Genomic DNA, 9,704 nt, shown 5'->3' with positions numbered 1-9,704 from the left:
CTCCTTTTTTTTTTAAGGTCTTCCTTCCATTTGTTCACCCCCCAAATGGCCGCTACGGCCAGCGTGCTGCGGCAATCTAAAGCCAGGAGCCAGGTGTTTCCTCCTGGTCTCCCATGTGGATGCAGGGCCCAAGGATCTGGGCCATCCTCCACTGCCTCCCGGGCCACAACAGAGAACTGGACTGGAAGAGGAGCAACCAGAACAGAACTGGTGCTCAACCAGGACTAGAACCCAGAGTACCGGTGCTGCAGGTGGAGAATTAGCCTACTGAGCCATGGTGCTGGCCAAAGTACTACCTCCTAATCGCTCCACTTAGCATAATAAAACACCAATTCTGTTAGTTCCAGATTATGTTAGTCTTAATAAACTACTTCCAAAGACAATAATATTAGACGTGAAACTAATTTAAATGTTTTAACACTCCTTAAACTTATACACCAAGTAAGATACTGTTTGGAGTTTATTTCATAACATTAATTATACACATGTATGGCATACAGAGTGAAATTTTAATTCATGCATACAATGTGTACTGATCTAGGATAGACCACATACTAGGCTGCAAAGCAAGTCTCAGCAATTCAAAAGACTGAAATCAATATCATCAAAATGACCATACTGCCAAAAGCAATTTACAGATTTAATGTTATACCAATAAAACTACCAAGGACATTCTTCTCAGACATAGAGAAAATGACACTGAAATCCATATGGAAACACAAGAGATGTGAATAGCTAAAGCAATCTTACACAACAAAAACAAAGTCAGATGCATCACAATGCCAGATTTCAAGATTTACTGCAGGACATGTATCATCAAAACATCCAGGTACTGGCAGGAAAACAGATGGACAGACCAATGAAACAGAATAGAAATTCCAGAAATATATCCATGCATCTACAACCAATTTATCTTTGACAAAGGAGCTAAAATCAATCCCTGGAGCAAGGATAGTCTCTTCAACTGGCATAGACAAAGAGTTCTTGGAAAAGACCCCAGATGCCCAGCGAATCAAAGCCAAAATTGGCAAGTGGGATTATTAGCTTCTGCACTGCAAAGAAAGCACACAGCAAAATGAAGAGGCCACCACAGAATGGGAGAAATTATTTGCAAACTATGCCACTGATAAAGGATTAATAACCAGAATATACAAAGAACTGAAGAACCTAAGCAACAATAAAAGAAACAACCCAATTAAGAGATAGGCAAAGGACTTAAACAGTTATTTTATTTTTCAAAACAGGAAATCCAAATGGCCAACAGACACCTGAAAAAATCCTCAGGACCACTACCTATCATGGAAATACAAATTAAAACCACATTGAAGTTTCACCTCACCCCATTTGAATGTCTTTCATATAGAAATCAACAAACAATAAATCCTGGCAAGAGTGTGCATAAAAAGGTACCCCAACCCACTGTTGGTGGGAATGTAAACTGGTACAGCCACTGTGGAAGACTGTGGGGAGCAAACCGGACTAGACTGAGTTACTGGAATTAAGACTTATTCTATGCATCTGCTCTCCCACAATATGGCGCTGGGAGAGAAGTAAACAGCTTCTACACAGCTGCCTCCAGTTCAGCTAATAAACTGTAGGACTTGCTCCTGATTGGAGGAGAGCAGCGTACTCGGCGTGTGGGCAGCCGAGTTAGGATTGGCGGAGGAGGACTATAAAGGAGGAGAGAGACAGCATGCACCAGAGAACATCTAAGGGGAACATCTAGCTGAAGGGACACCCGTGCAGCCCCCGAGAAAGCCGGCCGGCGGTGTGCCGCTCCCCTGCGGAAGTGGGGAATGTGGCCAGGGGGAACTGCCCTTCCACGGAGGTGGAAGGGATAGTAGCCAACCCGGGAAGAACCAGCAGCAAACCCGGGGAGGGCCGAGCAGACAGAAAGAACAGCGCAGGGTCCTGTGTCATTCCTCCACGAAGAGGGGGAGCGACATAATGGTGCCGTGACTCAGATAGGAAACCTAGGCAGGGCTTAGTGCCGCTCCTCCACGAAGACGGGGAGCAACATAATGGTGCCGTGACTCGGATTAGGAAACCTAGCTCGGATAGGAAACCTAGGACGGATATGAAACTTAGGAGGGAAGAAACGGAAAGAACTGGGAAAATACCGGAGAGAGAGACTAGCAAACAGCCTAGGGAAAAGCCGGACGAAAAGGGTGCCGGAAGAAGCTATTGAAAGCCTAGGCATAGACTCAGATACGGACTACGGGGGGAAGCTGGGAGAAATCTCTAAGGTCGAAAGCGAAAGTGAAAGCTAGAACAAACAGACTCGGATGCGGACTGTGGGGAGAGGCCAGGAGAAATGAGGGAGGAATATGGTTGGAAGAAAGCTTGGGGAAGCATACCGGGTAGAGAAAAATGTTAGGGAAATTGAAGCCGTGGGGGGCAGGCCGAGGCGGATACGAAAGCCACTTTGGGATTCTCAAGTTAGCCCGGAATAGGGGGCGAAAAGTTGAAACCAGAAGCTGAAACGTAAGCCAGATTGGGATCCATCTGATTAGCCCGGGGAGCAAAGGACGGGAAGCCAAACCGTGGGGCGGAGACGTATGCTGGGTTGAATTCGCCAGGCTAGCCCGGGGAACTTAGATTGAATGCTAGTGGCGGACACGTAAGCTACGCTGTGTGACTCGCGGAGGCTGCCGTGCGCAGAGAGAGCGTGCGGGGCACAAGTAGATAGGGAACGGGGCTGGCGCGAGGCCGTGGTGCAGATGCAAAGGGCGTGGAGACCGCGGAGCGCGCGAAGCCAAGCCGCACAAAGCCGGGAAGCCGCACAGATGAGAGAGGCACGGGCTGAAGCGGCTCAGAGCCGGGAAGCAGCCTCGGGGCGGGTGCCGAGAAGCAGCCTCGGGGCGGGCACCGGAAAGCCGCAGGGATAAGAGAAACAAAAGTTTAGAAGTAAAATGAGAGAAATGGGAATGTTGGCAGACAGAAGTAAAATGGGAGAAATAGGAATGCCCAGAGATAGAGAAATAGAGAAATAGAAACGCCTCCCTACAACACTGCAATGTGAGAGCTTGGATTCGGTCTGCCTGATTAAGTGAGGCGATGAGCACCTGCGGTGGCTAGCAGCTTATGCGCCGCAGGTCACCGAAGACAGGCACGAATTAACATCAATAAGGCCTCCCCACAACACAGCACTGAGAAGGCTTGGATTTGGTTTGCCTGATTGCTAGGTTTTGTAAGCCCCTGCAGGCAGAGCAGAGCATGCGCCGCAGGTCACTGAACACAGGCACGCATCAGCGCCTAAAAACCTCCTCACAACATGGCGAAGAGAGGACCCGGATTCGGTTTGCCTGATTGATAGGACTTGTAAGAGCCTGTGGCAACTCTAGCAAGTAGAGCAGAGTGTGTGCCGCGGGACACCGAAGACAGGCGCGTATCAACGCCAAAAATAAAAAGAAAGGGGGATCTGTGGGGAGCAAACCGGACTAGACTGAGTTACTGGAATTAAGACTTATTCTATGCATCTGCTCTCCCACAATATGGCGCTGGGAGAGAAGTAAACAGCTTCTACACAGCTGCCTCCAGTTCAGCTAATAAACTGTAGGACTTGCTCCTGATTGGAGGAGAGCAGCGTACTCGGCGTGTGGGCAGCCGAGTTAGGATTGGCGGAGGAGGACTATAAAGGAGGAGAGAGACGGCATGCACCAGAGAACATCTAAGGGGAACATCTAGCTGAAGGGACACCCGTGCAGCCCCCGAGAAAGCCGGCCGGCGGTGTGCCGCTCCCCTGCGGAAGTGGGGAATGTGGCCAGGGGGAACTGCCCTTCCACGGAGGTGGAAGGGATAGTAGCCAACCCGGGAAGAACCAGCAGCAAACCCGGGGAGGGCCGAGCAGACAGAAAGAACAGCGCAGGGTCCTGTGTCATTCCTCCACGAAGAGGGGGAGCGACATAATGGTGCCGTGACTCGGATAGGAAGCCTAGGCAGGGCTTAGTGCCGCTCCTCCACGAAGACGGGGAGCGACAGAAGACAGTTGGAGATACTTCAGAAATCTGAATATAGAACTACCATATAACCCAGCCACTCCACTCCTGGGATTTTGCCCAGTGGAAATGAAATTTGCACATGCAAGAGTTATCTGTACTCCATGTTTATTGCACCTCAAATCACAACAGCTAAGATATCTAATCAATCCAAATGCCCATCAACTGAAGACCAGATAAATTATGGGGTATATACACCATGGAATACTACACAGCAGTAAAAAAAATGAAATCAGTTGGAACAAAATGGATATAACTGGACATCATCCTTTGATTCGCAATCATTATCCATTGATTCTCTCCAGAAACATGTTTCTAAAACACAAACAAGTGCAGTTTCTAGGCTCATGAAACTTTGTGAAGAAAAATGTGAAGTGAGTGAAATAAAGAAAGGAAGAAAAGGCAGCAGTGGACCATCTGTAAAAGGAATTACGAATTTAGGAAATACTTGCTTTTTTAATGCAGTCATTCAGAACTTGTCACAGACTTATATCCTGACTGAACTTATGAATGAGATGAAAGAAAACGGTACAAAATTCAAGATTTTTCCTTCCTCAGACTCTCAGCTGGACCCACTGGTGGTGGAACTTCCAAGCCCTGGCCCACTGACCTCAGCCTTGTTCCTGTTTCTGCACAGCATGAGGGAGACTGAAAAAGGACCACTTTCTCCAGAAGTTCTTTTCAATCAGCTTTGCCAGAAGGCACCTCGATGTAAAGATTTCCAACCACAGGACAGTCAGGAGCTTCTCCATTACCTGCGGGATGTAGTGAGGACAGAAGAAACGAAGAGAATACAAGCTAGTGTTCTAAAGGCATTTAACAACCCAACTACTAAAGCTGCTGCTGATGCAACTAGGAAAAGGTCAAAGCAGATGTGAATGGTGTGAAAATGAACTTCCTAGATTAGATCTTTATTGGTGAACTGACTAGCACAGTAATGTGGAAGAATGTGCAACTATCTCCACCACGGAAGATCCTTTCATTGGTATTTCCCTTCCTATAATAGAAGAAAGGGTCTCAAAGCCTGTGCTGTGGGAAGACTGAGTCAACACAGAAGTTCACAGGAAGAGATCATGATCAGTACAGTGGCACGGTTACCATGGAAATACTCACCAACCCAGACCTGCCAAGAAACACTGTCCTTCTAAAGATAAGAATCAGCAAATTCATGACAGAAAACGTCAAAGAAAACTCTCACCCGCAGGAGAAAAACCATTTTCACGTACCAGAAAAATGCGGACTTGGGCATGGATGGCTCTCCTTCAGTGTCTGCCGGCGCAATGGGTCCCAGCGAAAGCCCCAGCGACGGCAGCGGAAAAGAAGCCAGCGGTTCTGAGAGCAGTGTTGAGGCCCACAGTGAGGCCTCCGAGTCGAAAGCACTTCTAAGCAGGCGGGGCAGTGCAGGTCCCGCGGCAGACCCTGCGCACACACAGAGGGGACCCTGCCATCCGCTAAGGAGACCGACCATAGTGAAGAGGGAGTGGCTAACGCCATTTCTGAACTTTGAGCAGCCCTGAAATTGGAGATGGAGATTTTGACAGAGAAAAGCAGCCACTTAGAATTCCAAATAAGTTAGGTTTTGCAGGGGAGGAGCATATGAGGCCTCGCAGTCCCCAGCATGCTTTTCAGACCCTCTCTCAGAGCTACATCACTACTTCCAAAGAATGTTCAGTTCAGTCCTGTCGCTACCAGTTTACGTCTGTGGAATTACTTATGGGGAATAACAAGCTTCTGTGTGAGAACTGTACTGAGAAGAAGCAGGAGTATCCAAAGGAAATCAGTTCTGCGGAGAAGAAAGCAGAGGGGTTCATGCTAATGCCAGGAAGCAATTGCTCTTTCTGCCGTTCCTCCTATCCCAATTCTCCATCTGAAGATTCCACCAGGCTGGCTTGAGTCTTCCTAAAGTCAACAGACATGTAGGTTTTCCACTTATGCTTGATTTAGCACCATTCTGTTCTGCTACTTGTAAGGATGTAAGTGTGGGTGATGAAGTTCTCTGTAGTCTCAGTGGCTCCACGAGAGGAGGGCACTACTCGGCTTATGTGAAAGCAAGAACACCCTCCAGGAAGTTATCAGAATATCTCACTGGAAAGAAGACTGTGCCTGGTGAGAAAGAACCTGACAATGAATCGGTGGGCCAGTGGATCCATGTTAGTGACACTTATGTGCAGGCGGTTCCAGAATCAAGAGCACCTAATGCACAAGCTTACCTTCTTTTTTATGAAAGACTATTATGAGATTCATTACTTGCCAATGGTAATATTTAGATTACTTTTATTTGAATGCTGCAACACCACCAACATATGTAATGTGCCTTTGTAGTCCTCTTTCTCCTGTAGGAATGGCATGACCCTCATATGCTTCCCAACTTCCTCACCATTGTGGGAAGCCCTTTTAAAGTAAGTTCAATGTACTCAGTGCTTTCAGATTTGCAGTCTCACATAAGCAACTCAGAATTTACAGAAGAGGAAAACCCTTCACCATGTGGCTCGTTAATACAGGCAGTCAGAGTCAAATCATTCCTTAAGACAATGCTTCCTACATGTGCTACACCTTCCTGATCTCATATATATGTGTATATCCTATTCCATTGTTTACTTATTATTTTTAACATCTTTTCACCTTTTTAGCCCTAGCTTTTTTTTTTTGAGCAATCACATTTCACATTAAAACATGTAACTATGAAACATTGTTCATCCAGCTCGCACCTTCTCTAAAATCATCTCAGGGCTATCCAGTGGTATATGTGTATTGCTACATAAGAAACACTGCTGTGATAACGGAGTAATGCCTAATACAGCATAGCTCTCTTGTCATCTTGTATGATTCAGCCACATAAAAAGGCATCACTGTAATTTAAGTAGTGTGGATTTACCAATAATCTATTGATTGGCCTCTTGCTTTGAGACCTAGAAAGCTGCTGAAAACATTTCATCAACATACCATTTGCAACCTATTCATGGTGGAGTTAGGAATAATTTGCAAGTGGTTGTCCAGAATCAAAATATAATTGTAGATACTGTAAAATGCAGAATTGGTAAATAAAAGTAGATAATCCATATGGAACTGTAGGATAGTTTGACATATAAAGCAAATTATATTTGTAAGTGATAGAGAATTATATTATTAGACTTAACAGGGAAATATAATAAATACACTTTCTACCTCTGTATTTCAGTATATGTTAAAAATGGTTTTTGGAATTTTGAAGTCACTTTTATTGTCTTCAGAAAGCATCATTAATAAGTTCATGTGAGTTTATTTTTATTTTCATGGGGCATAAAGTTGACCTTTCTTGTTTTCTTTTAAATAATATGAAAAAGATGATGGTTTTTTCCTCTAGATAACAAATTATTAAGCTTTTGGAATTTAGCATGAAAAATACTATTAAGTCTAATTTTCAAAAACAATGGCTTCTTCACTGCCATATTCTTGAATCAAAACATTAACTGTAATTCAGTCATTTTGATCATTCTTTCCCAAGAATGAACTACAGGCAAACACCAGATGAGGGCCTGGGTCCAGGATGCTCTCCTCTGGAGAAGAAAGGATAAGAATAGTGGGTGTAGATAATGTGTGGAAGTATTTAACCAAGATTGGCCCTTTTTAAAATGTTAGTGTATATGACACAATCAAGGTTACCAGTGCTGCCTTTTGATATAGGGATGGATGGAATTGTGATTAAGGTGGTAATGGTATACCAAATATAGTGCTTAAAAATCATTGCATGAATTCTCTTTTTAAGATATAATGCTTTTCTTGATTTTTTAAGCCATGAGATAATGGAAGAATATATTTTTATAAGTTAATCTGCTAAGTCAGGTTGTATCTTATATAAGTACCTTACAGTATTTTCTTTTTAAGTATAACCAATTAACATTGAAGTACCACAGTTGGAGCAGTGAATTTTTTTAGAAGTATTAATAAATTTCTTCATTCAATTCAGCTATTTTGGTAATAGCAACCACAGTCCTCTCCAACAAATGTAAATATTAAATCACCTCATTTTTCTCATGGAAAAGATACTAAGAAACATGCACTTCTCATTGACTAGTCATCTGTTTCTTGTCAGACCTACCGTGGGCCAGTTACTGTACTGCCTTTTAACATTCTGTAAAATGGAATGACCTACATAGATTTTAGGCATTATTCCAGAAGGTACATGCAAGTAAGACACATTTATTTTCATTTCCTTAGTCTTCAGTGAATTAATCCTGAAATTTTTTATGGCCTAGGACTACAAGTTTTTTCTTCTGAAAATGGATAAATTTGGCTTTGATACCCAAAAAATATCCTAAACATTGTTTTGTAATAGAGAAAGTATGCTGAATTACACATTGGCCTACATTAGTTTTTTTAAATTTTGATTATTCCCAATGCATATTTGTAAGGATATTAAATTGTGAGGCCACTAGCATAACAATAGCATAACAGTGAGCTCCTGGGTCACCTCAGGAAACAGTGTAGATGAGTGAGAATGTTTACAGACCATCAACTCAACTACCATGATGCTTGACTGAAGGAATTTAAGAAGCATAGCAAGACCAGCACCGTGGTTCAATAGGCTAATCCTCCGCCTTGTGGCACCAGCACCCTGGGTTCTAGTCCTGGTCAGGGTGCTGGATTCTGTCCCGGTTGCCCCTCTTCCAGGCTAGCTCTCTGCTGTGGCCTGGGAGTGCAGTGGAGGATGGCCCAAGTCCTTGGGCCCTGCACCCCATGGGAGACCAGGAGAAGCACCTGGCTCCTGCCTTTGGATCAGCGTGGTGCGCTGGCTACAGCGCGGCAGCTGCAGCGCGCCGGCCGTGGCGGCCATTGGAGGGTGAACCAACAGCAAAGGAAGACCTTTCTCTCTGTCTCTCTCTCTCACTGTCCACTCTGCCTGTCAAAAAAAAAAAAAAAAAAAAGAAGCATAGCAAAGATGTTTTCTAGCTTTATTTAGAAACTGGTTTACAGGGTATATTGAACCCAAATTCTCCCTAGTTTTTCCATATTTAAAATGATAAAATGTTGATTATGTGCTAATTATGTGAATATTATTGACATAACCAAATATACATCTATACTTAAGATTTCTATTATTTAATGTTTTTAGGAATTATGTGAAGACTGCCTTTTCAGGCGGCCAAAGAGAGTGACAGTTGATATCAATTAAAAAAAAGTAGTTGATCGGGCCGGCGCTGTGGCTCACTTGGTTAATCCTCTGCCTGCGGTGCTGGCATCCCATATGGCCACCGGGTTCTAGTCCTGGTTGCTCCTCTTCCAGTCCAGCTCTCTGCTGTGGCCCAGGAGGGCAGTGGAGGATGGCCCAAGTGATTGGGCACCTGCACCCGCATGGGAGACCAAGAGGAAGCACCTGGCTCCTGACTTCGGATTGGTGCAGTGCTGGCCGTAGTGGCCATTTTGTGGGTGAACCAATGGAAGGAAGACCTTTCTCTCTCTCTCACTGTCTAACTCTACCTGTCAAATAAGTAGAAAAAGTAGTTGATACCTGTTCTTATTTTAAATGTACCAACAGAGATATTTGACTACATTTAATAGCTGTTAGTGTGCATGTGTGATTTTAATCATGATTTTTATACAGTAGCTGAATAAAATTTCCTGAACCTTAAGCTGTGAACTGTATCAATTCTCATCTAATGTTTGGAAAACAAACATCTTACTACTTTTCTTAAATTCATATTGATAATTTATTTTTCTGCATGATAG

At 44.1% G+C, this 9,704-nt stretch overlaps 2 pseudogenes; one reads left to right on the top strand and one right to left on the bottom strand.

The window, feature by feature from the left end:
- LOC127490118 (protein CDV3 homolog pseudogene) overlaps positions 1-9,704 on the bottom strand; it is a 61,153-nt pseudogene that overhangs the window by 18,346 nt on the left and 33,103 nt on the right.
- On the top strand, positions 809-6,320 carry LOC138847935 (ubiquitin carboxyl-terminal hydrolase 45 pseudogene; annotated as a pseudogene).

The sequence above is a fragment of the Oryctolagus cuniculus genome, unplaced genomic scaffold (assembly GCF_964237555.1).
Source record: "Oryctolagus cuniculus unplaced genomic scaffold, mOryCun1.1 SCAFFOLD_55, whole genome shotgun sequence".
NCBI lineage: Eukaryota > Metazoa > Chordata > Mammalia > Lagomorpha > Leporidae > Oryctolagus > Oryctolagus cuniculus.
The sequence above is the reverse complement of the archived record's forward strand: the minus strand, read 5'-3'. Positions and strand labels throughout refer to the sequence as shown.